This window comes from Cupressus sempervirens, chromosome 8, assembly GCF_028749045.1.
Source record: "Cupressus sempervirens isolate cs-2001-9-10 chromosome 8, ASM2874904v1, whole genome shotgun sequence".
NCBI lineage: Eukaryota > Viridiplantae > Streptophyta > Pinopsida > Cupressales > Cupressaceae > Cupressus > Cupressus sempervirens.
The window spans coordinates 796305733-796330637 of record NC_143125.1 but is presented as its reverse complement, the minus strand read 5'-3'; positions in this window follow the sequence as shown (position 1 = coordinate 796330637).

The window sequence follows — 24905 nt, the reverse complement described above, 5'->3', positions numbered from 1 at the left end:
AAAATATTTTAAAAAATTAGAAAAAAAATTTAGTAAAACATTAGAAAAAATATTAGACAAATATTAAAAAAATTATAATTTAATATAAAATTTAGAAAAAATAAATAAATTTATAAACAAAAACATTAGAAAATTTAGAATTTAATATAAAATTTAGAAAAAACATTGCAAAAACATTAGAAATTTTATAATTTAATATAAATTTTAGAAAAAAAAAATTAGAAAAAACATTACAAAAATGTTTAAAATTTTATAATAATATAAATTTTAGAAATTTATACAAAACCAGTCAACAACACTACCTTTAGACTCAACCTTTCCTTCTAACCATGTCACAGGTTTTGACATGGTTAGAAGCAAAGGTTGAGTCTAAAGGTAGTGTTGTTGACTGGTTTTGTATAAATTTCTAAAATTTATAATATCTGATTTTGTGCACTAAATTTATAATGACTAGTTTTGTAGTCTAAAATTTATAATATAATTTTAAGCCCTTTTTTTTTTAAATAGTTAGAAAAAAAAATATTTATTCTGGTTTTGTAGTCTAAAATTTATAATATAATATAAATTTTAGAAATTTTTTTTTAAATTAGAAAAACATTAGAAATATATATGTTAATGTTTAATATAGACATGTATGTTTTCGATATATATATATATATACATATATATATGTATATATATACATATATATATATATATACATATATATATGTATATATATACATATATATATGTATATATATACATATATATATGTATATATATACATATATATATGTATATATATATACATAAATATATATATATATGTATACATATATATATGTATGTATATATATACATACATATACATATATACATGTATGTATATATATATATGTATACATATATATATATATACATATATATATATGTATATACATATATGTATACATATATATATATGTATATACATATATATATGTATACATATATATATATGTATATACATATATGTATATACATATATATATATGTATATAGATACATATACATATATATATATATATGTATATACATATATATATATGTATACATATGTATATATATATGTATACATATATATATATATATGAATATATATGTATATATATGTATATACATATATATATATGTATACATATATATATACATATGTATACATATATATATATGTATATACATATATATATATATATATGTATACATATATATATATATATGTATACATATATATATATGTATATACATATATATACATATATATATATGTATACATATATATATATATATGTATACATATATATATATATATATATACATATATATATATATATGTATATATATGTATATATATATATGTATATATATGTATATATATATATATATATATATATATATATATATATGTTAATGTTTAATATAGACATGTATGTTTTCGATATATATATATATATATATATATATATATATATATGTATATATATATATATAATGTCAAATTCACCTTAATATCATAATCTTAGAAGTTTAATTAAATGACATATCTTAAGGGTCTAGATCCTAAATTGTACATGTAACAATATAGATTAGAATGTATAATTTTTTATTTTGAACATAGATGTACATGTATATTTGTTCATGGTTTAAAGTAGATGTTTGTACATGTTTTTATTAAATTCATATTTTTATATGTATAATTTGTGTATATATATATGTTAACTATTGATCTTAATTTATCTTATAACTAAGTGTACAATTAACTATATTTAATGACACATGTCTTAACTTGGGAGATCCTAAATTATATATGTATAAGAATGTAGATTAAAATGTATATTTTATTTCATAAATGTACATGTAAATATGTTCATGTTAACATAGATGTGCATACATGTATGTGTTCAATATTCATGTTTAAATGTGTAATTATTTTTAATGTCTTAATAATCAGAGTATATAATTAGTTATATAATTTTCAATGTCCATGTCTTAAGGGGAGATCCTAAATTATACATATATAAGAATGTCGATTAATTTGCATATAGGTATGAATATAACATACATGTGTACATACATAAGAACATATAATTTAGAACATGTATGATGTAAAGAATACATGTTAGAATATTTAATTAATAAAAGTTTTAATTATAATCTAACATAACTTGATTAGAATATATACAAACATAAAGAATGTTCATCATTTATATTTGAACATGTAAAGATCTTATATATTACTTAAATTTTAATTCTTAAACCTTAATGTTAAACAATAGGACCCTAAATACTAAACATGGTCATAATCCCAATTGCAAAACCATAAATTTCATAAATTATAACCCCTAATCTTAGATGATTAAACATAACTCCTAAATTTCAAATCTTAGATGATCCCTAATAAAAATCCTAACCCTAAAACCATAAATTTCATAAATTAGAACCCCTAATCTTAGATGATCCCTGGTACAAATCCTAACCCTCTAGCCATGTTGAACTAACAATGATGTAAACCCATACCCGAACCCTCTTTAAACCATACTGCTAACAATGATACAAACCCATATTTAACCTCTACATCTAACCTTTTAATAATAATCATTTAAACCATAAATGTTAAACCATGAGCCTAAATAGTAAATCCTAATCTTTGTACACTAATCTATCTTAAAATGTTAGATTTGAATGCTAAATTGTAATTCTAAAAGAATACTTAGACTTTAATGTCTTAATCTAAGTATATAATTAACTATATAATATAATTCAATGACATGTCTTAAGGGGAGATCCTACATTATACATATACAAGAATGTCCAGTAATTTGCATATCTACTTGGTACATGAATATATAACATACATGTACATCCAAACCGTAACCCTAACCATTATCAAAACCTTAGTGTGCAATAGGTACGTTGAATAAATTTTGAAGGTCAATTATGGAAAAGATCATAACCTAGATTATAAACACAACCCTAACCTTGATTATTAAATAAACCTAAACCATTATCCTAACCATAACCCTATGCTTAACCATAAATTAAATGTGTTCCAAAGTCCAACTCTAATTCTAACCTTACCCCTAATCCTAATCCATGATAATATGTATGTTGTAATCCCTTATACTAACCATAATTGTAACATTTTCCTAATCTTAACTCTAATCCTAACCCAAACATTAAAACCTAACAAAAAACAAGATTATAGCCCAAACTCTAAACCTAATCTTAACCATAATTGTGACATAAACCTAAATCATTATCCTACCACTAACCCTAATTATGAATCTAAATGCAATCCCTAACCTTCATCATAATTACAACCACAATATAAACTTTCAAGAGAACCATGATCATAATTTTAAACCCAAATCCAAATCCCAATAAGAATATGAACTATGATATAAATCTTAGCCCTAATCATAATAGTAACTATAATTCTAATCCTATAGTCTAAAAAATAATTGTAATCTTAACTTGACAATAATCTTGATAAAAACTTTTGTTCTAACTATAATACCCAGGATCACATAATATTAATAAATAAACAAAATATTACATTATTTAAGTTAAATATAATAATAGAAATTTTGAATGAACTAAATTTAGAATTAAACAATATAACTAAATAGTCTTTGTGCTATCTTATTAGTTTCACAATTTCATTAAAAAGTAGACCATATATCTTTTAGACATATCTATAATACAAAATAAATAATGCTAACAAAATTAATTTCATTATTCTTGTTTTATATCAAATTAATTTTTTTAATTTAATATTTAAATTTTCATTATATATTATATTATCTTTTTCTATATTAAATTTAATAATTAATAATATATAATTTTCACAAATATTAAATATATAATATTACCTTTAAATATTTAAATCTAACATTTTATATAAATTTTCTTTTTAAAAAAAAAATTACATGACACATTATAATTTATAAATTGTTTAGTTTTTCATAAAATAAAAATTAGTTTAAATCTAAAATATTAAGAAACCATTAAGTTCATTTTATAAGGTTATACTCTTAAAATATAATTTAATCAAATTTGCCAAAATAAAATCAAATAAAAACGTTAAGGAATAGAGGAGGTTAATTTAATTTGGCCGACATTTCAATTAATTGATTTGAACCAATTAATACAATCATAACCATATTATTATTGTTACAACATCGCTACCTTAAAAATATTTATGATTCTGAGAAACCTTTTCCCAAGTAGGATACATCTTTAAATCATGGGAATGGTACGATTTCAAATGCACACTTGACTCAATAACCCCAAGCAAAATCATTTCTACCCAACTCATATCTTGACTCAATAACCCCAATCAAAATCATTCAAATTCCATTTGAAAAATTTAACAAATATCTTCCAAAATGTAAAACTTTAGAAAGGCTAATGTGATCAAACTCCTATTATTAGAGTGAACTCCTAGATATCAACTGACCTCCCCAAATCATAACTTGAATCGATGACTTCAATAAATTATCATTTACACCGAATTTAAAAAATACAAATGAAACTTCAAAACCCTAAATCCTCCTAAAGGCTAATGCGATCAAACTTAAATAACAATGCAATGGACAATAGCTCTTACCTTCCTTGTTCATGACTCCTCATTCTCTAAAGACATGATCACCACGGGAATATCCTTGAGCATTGATAACTCCTGGTACATGAAATTTTTTCCAAGGAGTGAAAAAGGAGAACCCATTTCATTTTGCATATTCCCAAATGAACATGAAATTTCTCAAGTAGGCTAGATTGATCATGAACAAAAAGAGATATTAAATACCTTGACTCTCCTAAAAAATATAAGATCTTTACATGTTCAAATATACATGATGTACATTCTTTATGTTTGTATATATTATAATAAGCTATGTTAAAGATTATAATTAACTTTTATTAATTAAACATTGTAACATGTATTCTAAGTTAGGTCATACATATGTTCCAAGTTATATGTTCTTATATATGTATATTTGTATGTTATATTCTTACCTATATGCAAATTAATCTAAGTCCATGTGTTACAGATTATCTAGGTCCATGATGTGTGATGTCTGTTCAATTACATACATGTGTATAATTTTTAATTTTAAAAATAAAAAATTGTGTGTATAGTAGGTAGTTCAGTGAGCTTCATACATTTCTACAGATCTATGGCTTCACACAATTAGTTTGATGTGGCTCCTGGTGTGGCACCTGATGTAGTTCCTGCTACAGTTCCTGCTGCAGCATAGGTTGGTGCAGCACTTGATGTAGTTCCTATTGTCACACTTGTTGTAGCTCCTCATACAGCTCGTCATGTTGCTTAGGGTGGGGCTTATCCTGCAGCTCATGGTGTACCTCGATGTAGGGCTCATCGTGTAGCTCATGTTTCAGCTCCTGGTGTAGCTCCGGGTGGTGGAGGTCTTGTCGTGGCTCCTACTGCGGCTCCTGTTCCAAGTTAGGCTGCACCTGCAGCTCTTGCTAGAGGTCCTACTACACCACCTCCATGCATTAATATTGATGCTCTATTTGCATTTTTAGAGTAGGAGATTGCTAGATTATAGCACTCTATATCGACCTCTGATGATGGTCTTTATAAAGACATATGTACTATGATATGTAGGAGTTTATAGGATTTGACAGCTAGGTTTTGAGCTCACCATTCATTTACTCCTACCATATTAGCTTCCATATCTAGCAAGCTTAGGGATGAGGTTTTAGGAGATGCATCTTTTTATGACGTGAAGAGGGTAGCCCCCAAAGACATCATCAAGAGAGAGCTCTTTCTAGAGTATGAGGGTACATGGGGTAGGGTGAGAGGTTATAGAGTCACATGATGCAGAGACTCTATTATTGCTAGCATGATCTATCCATAATTTTTAGTAGCACATGGTCATTATCCTAATAATGATCAGATACCCCTTTATTTTGCATAGTAATTGTATGCTGAGTTTCATATAGGGCTCAATGTCAACTACTTGGATATTCCTGATTATTATGGACAAATGGCATGGTCAGATCGTAGATTGTGACTAGTACTGCAATGCACATCGTCTACCACATGCAGATATTAGACAGTTTGTTGGACAATGGATGCCTCTTGTGACTCCTACGCATGCTCCTATTGTAGATAGAGTCGTCATTGCTTCCCAAAGGGGAGCAATTGACACTTTTGGGCACATTGCATCTATAGCGGCTAGTATCACATCAGATTCTATTAATCATTATCTTCATAGTTGGCATTCTTGTCCACTTGGTCGAAAATCTTCATAGGCATCTAGTAGCACTTCAGGCACCTCCTCTGATGATGCATATAGAGTTGTTGGGCTACCACTACCACGTGATATTCGTGGTATTTCGGGACAGTAGAGACATATGGATGTGGAACTATATTTTTTGGAGGATATGTTGCATATTGTCAGATATATTTTTGATACACAAGGTTTTCTACTACATGTAGTGATGGATGTTGTTAGACAGCATCAAAGCTTTGACATGGTTCCAAAAACATAGGCCGCCACACTAGTGCTAGGTGATACACCTATGCGTAGCTCACAATATTTAGCACTAGGCTCACGACACACTATAGAGAACTTGGGCATACGAGTTGGAGATGTCCAAAACATAGCTGAGGGTCTTGATGAGTTTGGTGAGCAGTTGCGAGGCCTATCTACGATTGATACTAGTTCAAGCCTAGGTATTTCATCATACGTGGACCTATTGTTCGGACATGGCAGCACTAATTCTACACCATTACCCACTAGGTTACACAATCCACTTTATTCAAATTTACCAGTATTTGGACATGGTGTTGAGGGAGGTTAAGTAGGTGTCAGAGTTTTAGGCTCAGGTGCATCGGTAGATGATACGATGGAGTCTGCTGATCATCCTCCACCTCTGGAGACCTAGGTACATATATAATTTATATTTATTTTTAAATATATATGAAATTAAAAAATATGTTCATTTATTAACAAAATTAGTTTAGATATATATCTAGAATATTTAATTTGACCTTTAACTCATAATAAATCATGTAGGCACAAGTTGCTGAGCACATGGTTACACATACTATTGGTTCAGGGCATCATGTACATGAGACAGATGATTCTATTGAGGCACCCGATAGTGCTCAGGTACTTAAGTTTGAAATAGTTTGTTTAAAATTATTTAAATGTTTTGAAAACTAGAAATATATATATATATATATATATATATATATATTCAAGTTCGTATTTAATTTGAATGTACATGTACATGTGTATGTATATATATGCTTTAAAGATATAACTCTAACATGTACATGTATATATATTTGTAGGGCTCGGTTGGTGCACCTCGGTGAGAGGATGTACAGGAGACTCAATCAGAGGGTCGTTCTGTTCGTATGCATCTTGAGGGGTCCCTCCAGTAGTAGATGAGATATATATATTTTATTTTATTTTCATGCATTTATATATTGGAGACAGTTTACATGTACACATATGTGTATTTCAGTACCTTGATGGTCCATACATGTACTTTCACTATTTATTTGATTATTCAGTACTTCAGTAGTTAGATACCATCACATGTACATATATATGACTTTTTATATTTTTCCACGTAAATGTATTTATTCGAGATTTATAGTTTGTATTTTAGTTACATAGAGATATATTAGATCTGTAGATGTTTATTCTATAATATTTATCATGTAACTCTGATTGATGTATAAAATTAGAACCTCTCCCCCCCCATAACTATTCAGGAAGCACTTCCACAAATAAAAAAGTATTGGCCTTCATGGGATCAGAGGAAAAAATTGAATTCCATAGACTCAAGATGATGTGGCACTGTCCTTATTGATCAACCGAGAGTTATGATTCAGAATTCACGAGGGCTACTGTAAGATAGTGTGCAAAAATATATACTTCAAAAGTGTGAAGAGTGGAATTTGGTATGGGTGGGGCCAGGTGACCTTGTCCCTCTAGAGCTTCATGAGATAGAGCTTATATTAGGATTTCATAGAGATCACACTCGTGGAACTTCTTGTCCGATTGATCACTTGCGTTGTTTGGATAATTCATTCCAAACAGATATAGTGGCATATCATTTATCAGTCTTGAAAGCATTATATCCTGATGGTGTTAGAATACTTTCTCTATTTTTTGGTATTGGTGGAGCAAAAGTTGCTCTTCATCGACTTGGGATACATTTAAGTTGTGTTGTATCTATTTTTTATGAGTTTCCTTGCATTGTGATGGAAGTGAGGGAAATAATCCACTCAAAAGCCTTAGCTAATAATTTTTCCTAATCAATGTGTAGGCTCATTTTTTTTGTAAATAGCTCAACGTTAATAGAATACTTGAAAAATGGAAAAGGATTTTAACTAGAATAGAATGTTCTCTTCTGATTTTATATTGTCAACTCAAAGGATTACATACCCTAACTAAGAATAGTAATTTTTTTTCATTTTCAAACTAGTTTTATAAAGGTTTACAATCAGAAAATACTTTTTTCTTTTAACAAGAGTTCAATTTTTAGTTGTCCAACGAATTTCTTTGAACTAACTCTAAAGTGGTTTGTCGTGGAAGCTTATCATAATAATAATGTTTCTGATCTTCTTTAATGGATGGTTTTTAATTATAACTTTTGGAGGACCTCCGTGGGCTTAGAAAGTATGTGTTCTATTTTAAAATGATACAAAATCACCATATTTATTATTTGCAACTACTTGAATTTCCTTGGAACTTTTTAAGTTGCAGTATGAAGAATTATAGATGATTAAGGGAAACCCTTTTCTCAGCTGGGAAATACTGTAGTGATGCTATTTCGGCTATTGGATTCCAAGCAATCTCACACAATTCTTTTAAAAAAAAATTCTTACTTTTTATATGCTAATCTTGTTAAACCATAGCTATAAAACTAATTGAATTTCATTCTTAACAATGAGTACAATTGAACCTAACCCTAAATCTAATTAAGTAGAAAAATAAATATAATTTATCACTTATGAAATTCAATCTATTTTGAAAAAAAGTTGATAAATAAATTTAAATTATTAAGTTCATCCATGGTACAATTAATTTTAATTATTAAATTATCTAATTTTTTAATAAATTAATGAAAATTAAGAACTTATGATCGTACAATTAATCTAAACACATTAAATTCAAGATGAAATTCAATAGTTTGAAAAGAAGTTGATATTTAAGAATTGTAACATAGATAATGAAATTGTGTAAGTTCGAACTAACTTCTAGCCTATTTATATCAAGTTGTTAAATTATTAAATTCATCCATAGTACAATTAATATTATAGTTTTAAAATAAACTAATGATAACTGAGACTCAGATATTCAGATTAAAAACACAATTTCACCAAAGTTGATATTCAGATTATTATAAAATAAATCTCAAAGGTCTGATCAAACTTGATGTACACTTATAACATGCAATATTTTTCACGATCTTCACTATCTAGTCTCCACTTGCAACGTACACGCTTAAGTTTGACTGGATGCAAACAAAGCCCTGTAGCAATGACCAGGTGGCTTTATTGTAAAACCTTGTTGTTAGGTTGATAATCAACAAAGTGTATTCCATGTTGGACTATTTTGTCTTGCTTCAAATAGGTTCCCTCTATCACAACAAAACCTGTACCACAAATTTAAGTGTTTTAAAATTTGACAGATATGAAATTACCTAGATATATTTATTTATTTAAATATATATGTGCATGTACATGTATATGTATAATTTACCTATGGGGAACAACATTCCATCACTTTCTTTAGGGTCATATAACTTTTTCCTCTCTGCAATACATCACAATAAATAATAACTGACACCTTCATGATTTTCAGGCTCAACAATCACTGCAAAGACATCTCCTATATAAAAAGTATACATGAATGCATGTGTACAATATATATAAGTCAGTTGAAATTGATAATTAAATAAAAAGTTGAGATTAATTTTTATGATACTTACCCACTTTTACCAATATAGAGATATGATTATAATCATTAGAAATCAATGGAATATCATCAAAATTTTCATCTTCTTTATCAAATGCATCAGTAACATCAAGTGGTACCGAAATCCATGCACCTATATATCCATGTGTCTAATTGATGCATTCTTCATAGTCTTCATCAATGCAACAGTCACAAAAACATGAGTATTCTCTTGTCTTCAATATCCAATTGCAATTATCTGTACTCATGACTAAATGTAAGGAACGTGTCTTTTCTATCCTCTTGCAACTATGCATGTTTTTTCTATTAACACCTTAAAGTTTGTTAAATTGAAAATATAGAAAAATTAAATTTAAACTTCAACAAATTCAAAAATAAAACTTAATGATAAAATTTTATAATTTTATTGCATAAAAGTTAAACAAACGTACACATCCATACCTATTATCTCCCAGAAGACTCTATATGGTGCCTATTGACTCATTGTTGATGATTTCTTGACCTCATCTAATGAAAAATGAGTCTTGTACCATTCAACAACATCATGTGCATCATTTACACGAACTCCCTAATAATTCATTTGATACTTTCACAAAACATGTTTGATGCAAGCTCCAGCACCATCATGTTCAACTTTTCCATGGCCACTCTCAAAGAAATTCCATATGTGTTTTATATTCTCATTGCAATGATATATACACAATGCATAAAATGGTCTAGATGATTTACACTGTGTGGTACATCCATCAGACCAAACATAATGTTTATCAACATTTATGTTTCTTTCTTTTAAATAAGAAAAGAACGTATTGAAGCAATGTTCTACATAGTGAATGTCATGTTCTTTATCATCATTTATATAAAAATGATATTCCTTTATAATTACTTGTGCTTGAACTGTACTCTGAACACCATCCAAATCTAATTGTGCATGTCTATAAAAAAACATGTACCATAATAGTGACCTGGTTATTAAAGTAATAATCTGATTGAATTGCTTTCTGATGAACAAATGAATAGTTCTCTGCAAAATTAACAACTGATACAATTGTTCCAAGTGGAAAATTGTCTGTCAGAGTTTGAAACTATTGTGCTTGCCACTTTGCAAAAAATGCATGACAAATATAAGGTTGAATCAATTACTTAAATCTGTCCAGAAATGTTAGAACATGCAACTCCTCTTCAACATATTCTAACATTTTTGTTTCTTTCCCCAACTTTGTTTCATTCTTGACATACTTGTAACTTTTGTAATTTAATATTTTTGTTACATAAATATTTTTAGTTTTCAAAGGAAATAGAACCAATTCACCACATGTTTCACATAATCCTTTGATGCAATTTATTTTACTAGTTGGATCATCTATGTTGTCACACAAAATGGATGATATAAACTCACTTCTCCTACTAGGAGGAGCAGCATGAAAACCATATGTGTCTTCTATAAACTTTCAAAATACCTGATAGTGGAGATCAAACTCAATATGATGATGACAACAAGAAGTTTCAAACACTTTGTTTGACCTCACAAAGCATGGCTTCAATTTTTCAAACAATGTTTGCCCAACTTTTACATTAGGATGTTCATTACAAAATGACACATATAACTCATGCTATGTTGTGTCCAACCAATGTTTTGTATGATGTTCATATTGACCAGGTGCAATCTTATGCTTGATAACATCTCTATTATTTGATGAAGGACAAGTGTTATCAATCCAAAATGATATGACTAAATTTTTTAATAACTCTTCAATTCTATCAGAATGAGGTGCTCTACACATGATTGCCCAATTGCCCTCCATAGTAATGTCATCCATAATTAATCTTCTCTTAACATATTGTCTCATTGTTTTCCTACTAAAACCCATTTCAGACGAAATTGAAGATATTTTTCTATTTTGAGACATTTTTACTTACAACAAACATCAACATCACTTTCTTTCCACAGACTTATCTTTAGTTCGAGAGTGTTTTCCTATGTTTCTCAAACCTTGTTTAACATTTTCAATCAGATCAGTTTGCATGCTAGAAAATCTTCTCTTCTTTGATGTTGTGTTTACACCTAACAATTTCAATGCCTCTTGTAACTTTTTTTGTGTAAGAAAAAGTGAAAGAAACTGAGCTTGTTCAAGTGTTTTAGTGTTATCAAATTGAGTCATAATTTCTCTTATCTTCTTCTTCATTGACCTTTTCTTAGACAAACTTAATGGTTGAACACTAGCTGCAAGTTTTCTCAATTTATCTACATCCATTTTAAGTAAATGATCTAAATTCTTATGAGAAATACCATACTTTATAGATTGGATAATATTTAAGAGTTCATCCATACTAGTTCTTGCACCTGATCTTGACCCTTCTTTGATTTCTATTACTAGAATTTCTACAGGGACTGATCTTGAGCCTTCTCCAACATCCATTGTTTGAGATTCAACAGGGAAAAATTTTGACCCTTCTCTGACTTCTGTTATTTGAACCTCTGTAGGGACTGATCTTGAACCTTCTTCAACATTCATTGTTTGAGATTTCGTAGGGAGTGTTCCTGACCTCTCTCCCATATGCACTACTTCTACTTCTATTGAGCCTTCTTCAACATTTCCTTCACCTTGTTTAACTCGATGATAATGTGTCACAATCTTCTAAATATTTCTTTGTTCTGCTTCATCAGATATTTTCCATGCATATTTATTTTTCCTTCCTTTCTTGTTTCCCCTTATAAAAATTTTAAAAATAATAATTTATCCCTTGCCTCAAGATAAATTTGGCGCAATAACCAGATAAAAAAATCATTGTAAAAATTTGTCTCTCGCTGTTGGTACTTTTAAATTGTTTGACAGAAATCAATAGAATGCAGTCATCTACAACAAAGCATAAATATTCTTCATTATATGACTAAAATCTATGAGTCACATTCTTTACAAGTGGCAAAGCACCAAATCCTTCTTAAGCCATCATTGAATCACAAACAAATAACATGGTATGAATACTAGAATGTTTCTCCTTAAAAAAATTGCTTTTCATTTTATGGAAAAATATCAATCTATTTTTTCAAGAATAAATTGCCACATAAAAGACAATGGCATCAGCTATCAAAATAAGCAAACATAATGTTAGAAATCCCCTCTTTTGTTTGTAGCTCTCATGTCCTTCTTTCTTCTCCAAATGATGTGAGTCCTAAAATCAAGTCTTAATGTCCTTTTTGGATATTTAGGAATTGGTGGTATCTTGTTAAACAAGGGATTAACATTGATGTGTTCAAATGTACCTTGGAGAATTTCGATGGTTGATTCTTGATGAGACCTTATAGGTGCCATTATTGCATTTGACAATTCCAAAGGTTGTGTCCTAGTGAGTGCTAGCATGATACCTTAGAATGAAGATGCAGTGGAGGGAAACCTGAATGAACTTTATGCCTCCCAAGTGTGCACCTAGACTATCAACTATGCACTTGAAGTGTGCAGTTGATAAAAAAAGGGTTGCAATTGGTAAAATAGGGTTGCAAGGTGCCTAAAATGCAAATTTTGAGTATTTTGAGTGATTTAGAGTGTTTCCTAAGGTCTTGGGATGCAATGTAAGGTGTGGAAGTGTAGATTAGGGTTCTAGAACCTAGAATGAAACACCTAATTACCAAGTGCACCCTAAAACTACCAACTATGCCCTGAAACTACCAACCGTGCCCATGAAATGTGCAGTTGGTAAAACAGGGTTGTAGTTGGTAAAACAGGTCAAAACTTGATAATTAAGATGTGGGTAAGCAAGATATGAGTATTTTTGGGATTTTTAAGTGTTTAGGGATGTTATACAATGTTAGGAAATGCTAAATGACCTAGGGTTTTGATATGCAAAGCACAAATGTCCTAGGGATGTTATGCAAGTGCAAATGTAAGGTGTCATTTTGAAGGTATGCAAGATGAAGATTATGATATGTAAAATGAAGGTTAGGGTTATGTTTTGGACTTGGTAAGGATCCTAAAGGTAGGTGTACACAAATTGGACTATGCAAGGGATGGTTTCCTAGGGTTGATAATGACGTTTCGGCTATGCAAAATGAGGATAGGTGATCAAGAAGACAAGTTGGTTGATGGACAATTTGATAGGGTTTGATAGTGAAAATGATGCTAGGGTTTGAAAAATGAAATATGAGGGGGATATACCACTAGGGTAAGTCAAAAATGACATTTAGGAATATGATTATGCTAATGATAGAGGTATACGTAAGGTTTTTTGAACTTAGGTGAAATCTTGACAAGGTTTTGACAATGTTTGATGTTTTGACAAGGTTTTGCAAGTTTCCAAGGTGTAAATTTGAATGTTGGCTTTTATCTTGATTATGTTTTACACACACACAAGACACATTAAGTCAAGAATAGCTATTGTTAAATGTGAACAATCACACCAGAAACTAGGCTTTAGGACTACATCCACTGAAATCCTACTTGAACCAAAGTTCAACCGCGGTTATCTAGAGTGGAAAACTTAGGACCTTGGCACCACAGGCTCCCCCTTACACTGCACTCACTTCTTGAGGCTACCAAGATCCGCATCTCAAGGGGCATGACTTCCCAAGGGACTGTTGTCTCTACTAAGGACTACGAGAATGCAGGATGTGTTCACGAGCATCGGTGACCCCTTGAGCCAGTGGATAGAAAGGATTTTTACCACTAAAACATGGTTTTTAGTAAGGGTATTTTGTTCAACAAGTGAGTGATAAACTTCCTTAGAAGGTCTCCCAGCCCTGAGAATCAAGGTTTGATGCACCATAAGGGTACTGGAGGAGAGCTATCACTTAGCAATATTGCCAACATGACTTTCACCGTAATCGAGTTTTATATAGTGGTTGGAACGTTGACCTAGTTTTTGACCCGTTAATGCTCTAAGGTCATCCCCTGGCATATCCAATATTGAGTATCTTGGTCCAAGGCAGGCCTCCTATAGAAGTTACATGGATTTCTCTTACACCCAAGATCCATGAATGGTGAGGGGAGAGGATATGTCCAATGCAACTCTTAGGGATTTAAACAATGTAGACACACCAAATAAAAAATAAAAAGTTCATTTTAAGCACCAAACAAAGTGTTATTTAATCTAATAAATCCACACACATGGTTTTGAAAAACACACAATGGTCTTCGACAACGTCCTGCAAAGCAAGCATTAGTAGTTTGTTACGATCATGTCTTCATCCAACAATTGCCACATGCTGCAAGGAGACCATTCATAACACAATAAGAATATGTATTTCTTAACACCTTTAATGTGTTACTAATTTTTAATTTAACTTCAATGCATCTATTAAACAATTTCACTAATAAAAGAAATAAATAAATAATTTTGATGTGCAATTTTTTTACCAAATTGATGCCTTCGATTTTGCGAACTAAACTCATGGCAAAGACAGACAATGCACTACTGGTTAGGTTGATGGCAGATAGCTTTACAAATGGCAAATTTTTCAAGTTTTTTAGATTGTTCACATGAACACGTTGACTACAGACATGTTCGCCTAATTATATGCCTAAATTTTTTTGATGGCCGCAAAGTTTTGGAGGGTATGTTCACGCGAACATGCAAAATTAGCAAAAAATTTAAGTATTTTTTTTTCTTTATTTTTTACTCTTTTGACTTCCATAATTGCAAGAGAATGATCTCCTATTGTAAAATAAAAAATGTCAAAATTTTCTGCTCAGAGCAAGCTTTCCAATGACTATAATTGTAATACATATTTTAATCATTCAGACGTTCAAATATGAGTTTAACTCATTATAGGTTCATTACCGATTGAACATCAACCAACTTTGACACCTCGGGAAAATTAGTAAATTAGGTCAATTTTTTTTTGAAAAAATATGTAGGAACTAGCTTATCAAGATACCTCTCTATTTAATACAAAAAAAAGAAGGTTTATGATAAATTGACTTCAAATTATTTGTGGCAAACAGAACGTATGTCTGAATTATGGTTCATGTCACTTCAAAACTTCATAAACTATACAATACTCAACTAAAATAAATCAAACCAAATGCAGCCTCTATATATTGATGTTACAAATCTAACGCCAAAAGAATTAATTTATTATCATTTCTAGAAAAAAAATTATGTGTGTCAAACGAACTGTCACTCTTTAAAATTGAATTTTATTATGTATCACTTTTTGGAGGAGATAAAAAAAAATTGACATAAATAATTTTTTTTTAAGATTAAAAAATATGGTTACAAAGTAGGAACAAACTACTCAAAATCACTATTTTATGTCATCTTGAAATTATTTATATTTGTGGAGATATAGTCACTTGAACGTGACGTTTGTTGCAAAAATATTGATTTCAGTGTCAAAATTGGTCAAAAAGTGGTACCCATTATTGTGGGATCACCCATCAACAAAATACGAATTTCTTCTAGGCATGATTTTAAATTTCCTCTATTTTACCTTTTCAGGAACTTGGATAACTTTCTACCTCTTGTTACCCTTGGTAACCTATAATGTCTCAGCATGTTCATCTTCTTCAATCTCCAAAATTACATCTGGCTTAGGCGAGTTAGGTTTCACTCTATCCTCTTCTCCTACTGGCCCTATAGGCATCTATGCCATAAACTATGCATAATCATCCACAATCTTCCTAAGCCTACGTGGATATGGGACACCTAGGTAGAACCCCTTGAAGTTAGGATCTATTCTTTTTAGCTCATTCTCAATGCTTAGGATGTCATCAAATTTTGCTAATTTGTCCGCAGTTTCCCCCTCAGCTATAATATTTGTAATTATATCCTCTTGGGGTGACTCCCAAGTATTTGGAAACACATAACCCATAATTTATGTTAGGTTATTCTTCATATAGCCCTATAGGTCATACATCCTATAGGGAATAATTGACAAATTATAGTGGCAGAGGAAAGAATGAATCTGATTCAAGAAATTTTTTCCAATTGAAAAGTCTCATATTCTAAATAACCTACACAAAAATGTTCCCTTATGCACTTTAGGCCCTAGGTATTCTATATTAACCATTAACAAATGCCACATGAATTAAATAATGGCTAGTGTAGGAGTGATAAATTTAGGCAATATGTGGGGTGGCTAAGGGCAACCATAAACTCTCATGAGGGAAAAAGTTGAGAACAAGAATATTTCTCTTCAATTATCGTCTAGCCTCTTATTTTTAGGTAGAAGGGTTGGTCTCAAAAGACTTTTTAATATCTCAGGTGCCCTAAAGAAACTAGGGTCTAATATCCTCATAATTACAGAACTAAAACTATTGAAAAATAAAATAGAATCTGAATAATGATCTAGAATCTATCCCATACCCATGTCCATGGTAGAATTGGCAATTCTCCATTTGCATCTAACTTTTGATCAATGAAATCTTGGCTGATATATCCCAAATTATTGTATAGAATCAAATGCATGAGCAATGAATAATGGTGGAATTTGAAATTCCCTAGTTCTCCTCTTTGAGCCAACTCAATATTTTGTTTTAACTTCTCCATGATATAAACCACATAATCATACTCTCCCCTATGGTATGCATCTTGCATACCTCTATCCACAATGTAAACTAACCCATACACCATATCAGATTCATCTTTATGTACCACCTTATGAACACCATATACAATCTTCACAAAATAATTCTTGAATTTTTCTAGAGGCTTCATATTATCTACTTTATTTGAATAATCCCCAAATTTTTTGAGATCAATGGGGATATGCTATATCATGGTTTTTCTAGTATAGGCTTTAGTATTTATTTCAAACTTCCTTTGAAGTTCTTCTAGGTCCAATGGTTCTCTCATTACACCATCCAATCCAAAGGTTTCAATAAAAGAAGCATGATCTAGTGTGCATAGAATGGTCCCATCATGCCTCTGAAATGACTTAGTAGCTAGGTTTTAAGACTTGATGAGCACCTTTACTAGATCAACATTGACAAATACCTCTAGGAAAATGAGCTTAGCTAGATTCTTCTTCCATGGATTACATACAAGAATCTTATCGAATCTATTGTTATAGAAATATTTGAATAATTCATATCTATCAACACTAGGGCAAGTAACATCTCTGAAGAATGCATATAGGTCTCTAAAATCATGCTAATTAGTAGAGATGGCATTTGAGGAGTTTGGGAATAACTTTATTCATTCATCTACATATTTACTAGGTTTCCTCTACCAAGTCTTTCCTCCTTTGGAATTAGAGGTCTTGACTATGAATTGAAACTCAAGAAGTTCTACAACTGGCACTAAAAACTCTAGAAATCTTTGCATGAAATACTCCACAACTTCTTGAAATCTTCTTCTTTTTGCAAACAATAATCTACTACTAGCTAGAGAATGTTTTTATGCTATGTGTAGTCCACCAAGCATATTAATGCATTTATTTTAGTATGGACAAGCCTTAAACTCAATTTTTTCAGTCACTTCAATGGAGTGTTGACATAACTATCCATATTTTCATTCTATGTGCTTTACTCAAACTTTATTGGTCGAGAACTTCTATCATTTTCTAGCTTAGAAAAGGAAAAAAAGAAAAAGCATTTTCATGTCTTATTTTAGGGCTTGTCATCTTATGATGCACATTGAATTTGAAACCCTTCATATCCTCTTAAGGAAGAAAATTGATCCTTACGATCTTATGATCAATCATATTTTGTATCTATGAAGAGGTCTTTTAAGTTTCTCATGACCTTATGAGTCACAACTTATCATAAAATCAAAATATTGAATGTAATATCTTCTTTTAAGGCTATGAACTTATGCTGATCATTTAATAAACCTCTTCATAGCATCGTCAATATGCATCTTATCCCTTAAGATCTTATGATCATAGGTTTGCATAACATTAGACCTTCCCTTCTCGTGCTTTACGATCTTTTCATCACACTTAAATAAGCATCTTCATAGCTTCAATTTTTTTCTCTTAGCCATTGTCTTTACCTCCCAATCATATGCCAACTATGACCTTTCTTCATTTTAGCTTTAGAGAATCTAACATTCACTTTTCCATAACCCTTATGATCATATGCTTGGCATTGCTTCATAGCTTTGAAAACTGTTATGGTTTTCTCTTGTGGTCTTATGATCCTTTACTCTTTATATTTTTGGAAGAATTTATTGACATATGTTCAATTTATTTATGTCTGCATGCTTGGCCCCACTTCATAAGATTGTGAAATTTAATTTTGTTAGCACTTTATGTCTTATGATCTCATGATTTCCTTTCTTTCGTATGGTTGAGGGTTCTCTTATAAGCCTTTATGCTTACACACTCTTCTATTTATCATTAGATCATATCACTTGTTATTTACCATAAGACACTTATGATGATACGTAGATGGGATAAGCGTAAGATCAAAAAATTTAAAATATACATCCATGATTGTACAATTATACTGGATATCATATCATTAGGAGACCCAACATTTACCTTTACGATAATGAGAAAGCCTTTGTTTTATAACATTAGGAGAATGAAAAGTTAACTTTATGACTAGACATTGAAGCCCCAATCATAAGATCATAAAAAAAGATGGAAAATATAAAAATCACATGCAATCTCCTACTTGAATATAAAACCTAGGGTAAAGACCAAATCTAATTACATATTAAAGACATTTTTCAATAGTAGGGTAAAAGACATAATGCTTAGGACATTACAATATCCTTTGCTAGGGAAAAAATTAAATTTGGCTAGGTCAAAACCTACCAAGTTAGGGTTTCTAATGGAAATATGATAACCATTTAATAACAAACCCTAATTGCACAAAATTCTTAAGATATTTTCGTAATTAACTTTCAAAATTTTAAGATGGTGAAAATAAGGGCTATCACTGGCTATGTCTAGGGATGATGGATAACCAGTATCCATGCAAGAATTTAGAATTTTTGGGATGAGAAAACCACACATGACATCTTATGATAACTTTGGAGAGAAACGATTGACAAAACAGGGGAAAACAACAAAACAACTAGAAGTACCAGAGTGTACATAAATTTACATATAATACAAAACCTAACTAATGTTCATGGAAATATAAGCATTTCAATAGAAATACATCTTCAATAATTTTCCATAAACGAGCAATTCTAGAATATCACCTGACAACTCCCTTATGCAATAAGCATTTTCTCCCCAATTGTCATGAATTAGATATGGTCCTAACCAGATAAAATCAAACTTCCCATGTTTTCCTTTGTCTTTAAAAATTCCTTGATAGTATCCTTTTATCATACAAATGCTTAACCTAGATTTTCAAGTTTTCATTTGTGGCAAAGGCATCCCTTCTTGTTTAATCTAACTGCATAATTTCAACCATCCTAATTTTCATCTCATCAATGAGATCATCATCACAATGCTAAGAAAACTTGTACATGACCCTTAAATTGTTCTGAGGAAGCCTAGCTTGTATTCCATATACAAAAACAAATGGTGCACATCCTATAGCTTTCTTCATTGTTACTCTATCAGACCATAGTGCCAATGGAAATTTAGAATCCCAAGCCTTTTATTTTCTTCTAGGATCCTCTTGATTATCTTCAACAGACTCTTGTTGCTTTATTTTTCCTATCCATTTCCTTGGGGATGGTATGGGGAAGATCTTGATCTAGTAATATTGTACTTGTCACAAAATTTTATAAATTCTTCAGACCTAAAGCACATGTCATTATCAGTCACAATATTTTCAAAACATCCAAATCTAGTTACAATGTTATTTAGCATAAAGTTATCCACCACCTTACTAGTAGCATTCCTAGTAGGAATAACTTCTACCCACTTTATAAAATAGTTTTTTGCCACTAATATCCATGAGTAACCAGTACTAGATTTGGTTGAAATTTCTCCTATGAAATACAATCCCCATTTTTGGAAAGGTACTTTTACTACCACTAGTTTCAATGGCATATTTTCAAAAAAAAAAAAACTTTCCACTGAATCTTTGATAGGGATCACACTTTCTCACAAGTTCATATGCATCTTTCAAAAGAGTATGCCACAAAAATCCCACTCTAATCCCTTTGTGAGATATTATTTTAGCCATATAATGTCCTCCACATACTCCACTATGAATTTCATTCAAGATTATGACTAAATGATCTTTATCAACATATTTGAGTAATACACCTTCCATACTTCTCCACCACAACTGCCCACTCAGAATGACATATTTGATAGCTTGTAACTTTAAGGCCCTTATTTGATTATCACTTAAGCCTAGTGGAATTTTCATGCATTGCAAGTAAAATATGATATCCTTATACCAATCACAGATATCCATATCACATAGTCCATTAGTGCCATCACCATCAAGTTGATTTATCTGATTTGCTTCAAGGTTTACTTCTGTCATCAACTTGGAAAGTCCTTGACCTCTTACCAACTTGGTGATCTGAATGTCTATATTGAACTCTTAGATTTTGTTGATCCATCTACATCTTCTACTTGAAACTTCTTACTGTGAGAATATGTACTTAACTACAACACTTGAAACAAATACAATCACTGTAGCACCCATTAGGTAAATCCTAAATGACTTAACTTCCTTGACCAATGTATAAGATTTATTTTCATTAATGTCATATTTCAATTTTGTAGCTTGCAATGATTTACTAAAAAATGATATTGGTTGTTCATACCCATCCTCATTTTTCTATAATAAAACTGCTACAATAGTATGGAATGAGGCAAAGGAAAATATGCATTGGCTTAGAATAATTAGGGGCTCTCAAAACAAGGGCATCTTTTATTTCTTTTTTGATTCTCTGAAAGGTCATTCTTGGTTCCTCATCCCATCTAATCTTAGAGCCCCTTTTTAACATCTTTGAGGTTGGTCTACTTATTTTAGAAAAGTTTATAACAAATCTTCTAAGGAAATTTATTTTCCTAAAGAAGGATTGAGTCCCCTTTACATTCTTAGACTTTTGAATCGTATCGATAACTTCTACCCTTTCAAGGTCTATCTTAACTCCTTCTTTCCCTACCAAGTGGCCTAACAATTTACCTTCAATAATATCAAAGGAAAATTTTTGAGGATTCAAAGAAATACCATACTTAAGAGCTCTAATAAATACCTTTTCAAGATGCATACAATGGTCATTTTCATCCTTTTAAGATACATGTCATATTGATACACCACTAAAAACTTGTCAATTATATCTGCAAAGGCCACATCCATTTCTCTCTAGAAAGTACCACCAATATTAGTGAGGCCAAAAGGCATTCTATTGTAGACATAAGTTCCCCAAGGTTTTGTAAATGTTGTCTTATACTACTCTAATTCCTTAAAAAGTACCTGATTGTATCCAGAAAAGCCATCCATCATAGACATCAACTCTGGTCTAGTAACTCTTTACAACATGGTTTCTATGTTTAGCAAACCATAATTCTCCTTTAGTGAAGAAATTTTTATATTTCTAAAATCCACACATAGTCTTATGTCACCATTATTTCTCATAACAGGAACTAAATTTGATATCCAAGAAGAATTCTTAATTGGCTTGATGATCCCAACATCTCTTAATTTTGTCAATTCCTCTTGTATCTTAAGAGCTAGTGTTGGATTGATAGGTCTCTTTTTTTGTTCGAAAGGCTTAGCTCCTTCCTTCAAAGGGACTTCATGCTAAAAGATATCCTCTTTATAGGTTTTCAAATAATCATATGACCAACAAAACACATGTCTATACTTTCTCAACAAATCGATCAAACTTTGCCTAATTTTAGCAGATAATTTATTTCCTATATATGATTTATTAGGTCCTTCTTTGGTCCTGATATTAATCTCTTCTAAGTCCTTTATATCATGTTCATTTTAATTTTTCTTGAATCTATCATGGTTATCAAAAAAAGTATGCAACACAGCTAACCCCTTAGGAATATTATTTGTCTTTAATTGGACAACTTCTTCACCAAAAATAGTGTGCTTTCCATCTATTGTTTCCACAAGTGTTTTATAATTAGTCTCCTATCCATGGTACTTGTCCTAATTGAAAAGAAAGTTCAAGATATTTGTATCATCTTCAAATACTTACCAATTTTCTACATTATCAAGGATAGAAGGCCTATTATGCATCTCAATTGTAGACACACCAACAAATGATACATCATTGGGCTTGATTGCTACAATAGCCAACAAGTCAACTTCTATCCATCTAAAATATGCCAATAGCATCAAATGCTTCAATTTGGTCCCAAACAACATTTCTATACTATTTTAGCCTCTTATTCTTGGAAGTATATGTCTCCTTAATTTGAGGCACAATTAGCTCTTAATCACCAATAACATGCAATTTCTTAATTCCATGATTTTTTGCCACTTATAATCCTAGTAAAAGTGCCTCATACTCTCCAATATTATTAGTACATGTGAAATTTAAATTAAATGAAAAACCAAAAGCATTCTTATCTAGAGATATGAAAATAACTCCAGCTCCTGACCCATCTTTAGCATTTTCCCCATCAAAGTACATGGTCCAAAGACTTTGATCATCTATACAATTTTTTACCTCTTGTGCAATTAATGCTGCTGGCTTTTCAATTTCTTGAATAATAAGTTTAGCTCTAAAAGCATTAACCTCAATATCTAAGAAACAAGTAGCATCTCTATCAATTTTGTCCTCAAGCATATGAGTGACTCTTGGTTCAATATCAACTTTGATGGCCTTTTACCCTATGTGGAATGTAACATATGATAGACCACATTGTAGGTTGTCTCCCATTGCAATACTCCATTTCCTTGAGAGAAACATCCTATATTGTGGAGGAATATCAACTACTAGGACTTTCATGGTTAGGTCAACATCATGATAAGTAGCTAACTTAAAAGGCAAAGCATTGATTGTACCTATGATAGGCAATTCTCTTGCATTCATAACCCTACATCTACCTTGCTTTGTATCCACTTTAAAACTTATGGCTTCCATAATTATAAAAGGCATGATAATATTAGAAGCCCCTAAATCAATTCTACAATTTTTTAAGGTCTTCCCATTTATGATCAAGCTCGAAAAGAATGGGTCAATGTTTTCTATGTAGGTGGTAAATTAATTATCTAAGTACATCTAGGGTATTTGGGACATAACTCCATTGTCTTCCTTGTCTTTTATTACAAGTGGTACTTTCTATATTATTGATGGTTCTTGTTGAACAATACTATTATTTCCTATTCCTCCTAATCAATAAAGGACCTTATTTCTATGCCCCTCTACCCTAAACATCTCAGATAAGGGAACCTTGATAGTGATTTCAGAGAACATTGCAATTATATCAACATGATCATATACATTAGGCTAAAAAGAATTACCTCTAGTTGCTAGTGCCTGAATAAAAGGTTCCTCCACTTTCTTGGTGATATTAGGACCTAACTTCTTTTCTTGTACACTGACCTTAATTGTTTCTGCACTTTGAAACTACACTTTCTTTTTTTGTTCCCACTTCTTGCTCTTACTACCTTTTATCTTTACAATCACTAGATTACCCTTTTTATTCTCATAATCCATTTTGTGAGTAATATCGTTGATGAAAATACTAGATGGCTTACCAATAGTATTGGTCATAGTCCCATTTCTCAAATTCATGTTCTCTACATCTGATATCAAATTACACATCCTATCTTCATCTTGATCTTCATTATCTAAAAATACTTGTTGATGGTGTAATGGATATATATTTCACTAATTTATAACTTTTTTTTTTGAATCTTATAAATCAGATTCCTCACCATTGTCACATAGATTTATCATGTTACATGCTACATCCTCATAGTTCTTTTGTTCCTCTCCTTCTTCATTTTGTACTTGCTGATTTGTAGAAAAAGAATAATAAACTATACAATAATTAGGAAAGTGAGGAGATTGGCATACAATACACCAAGGCACATCATCCATCATGTTTAAAAAAATTATTTTTAGTGGATCTAGTGTACCTTT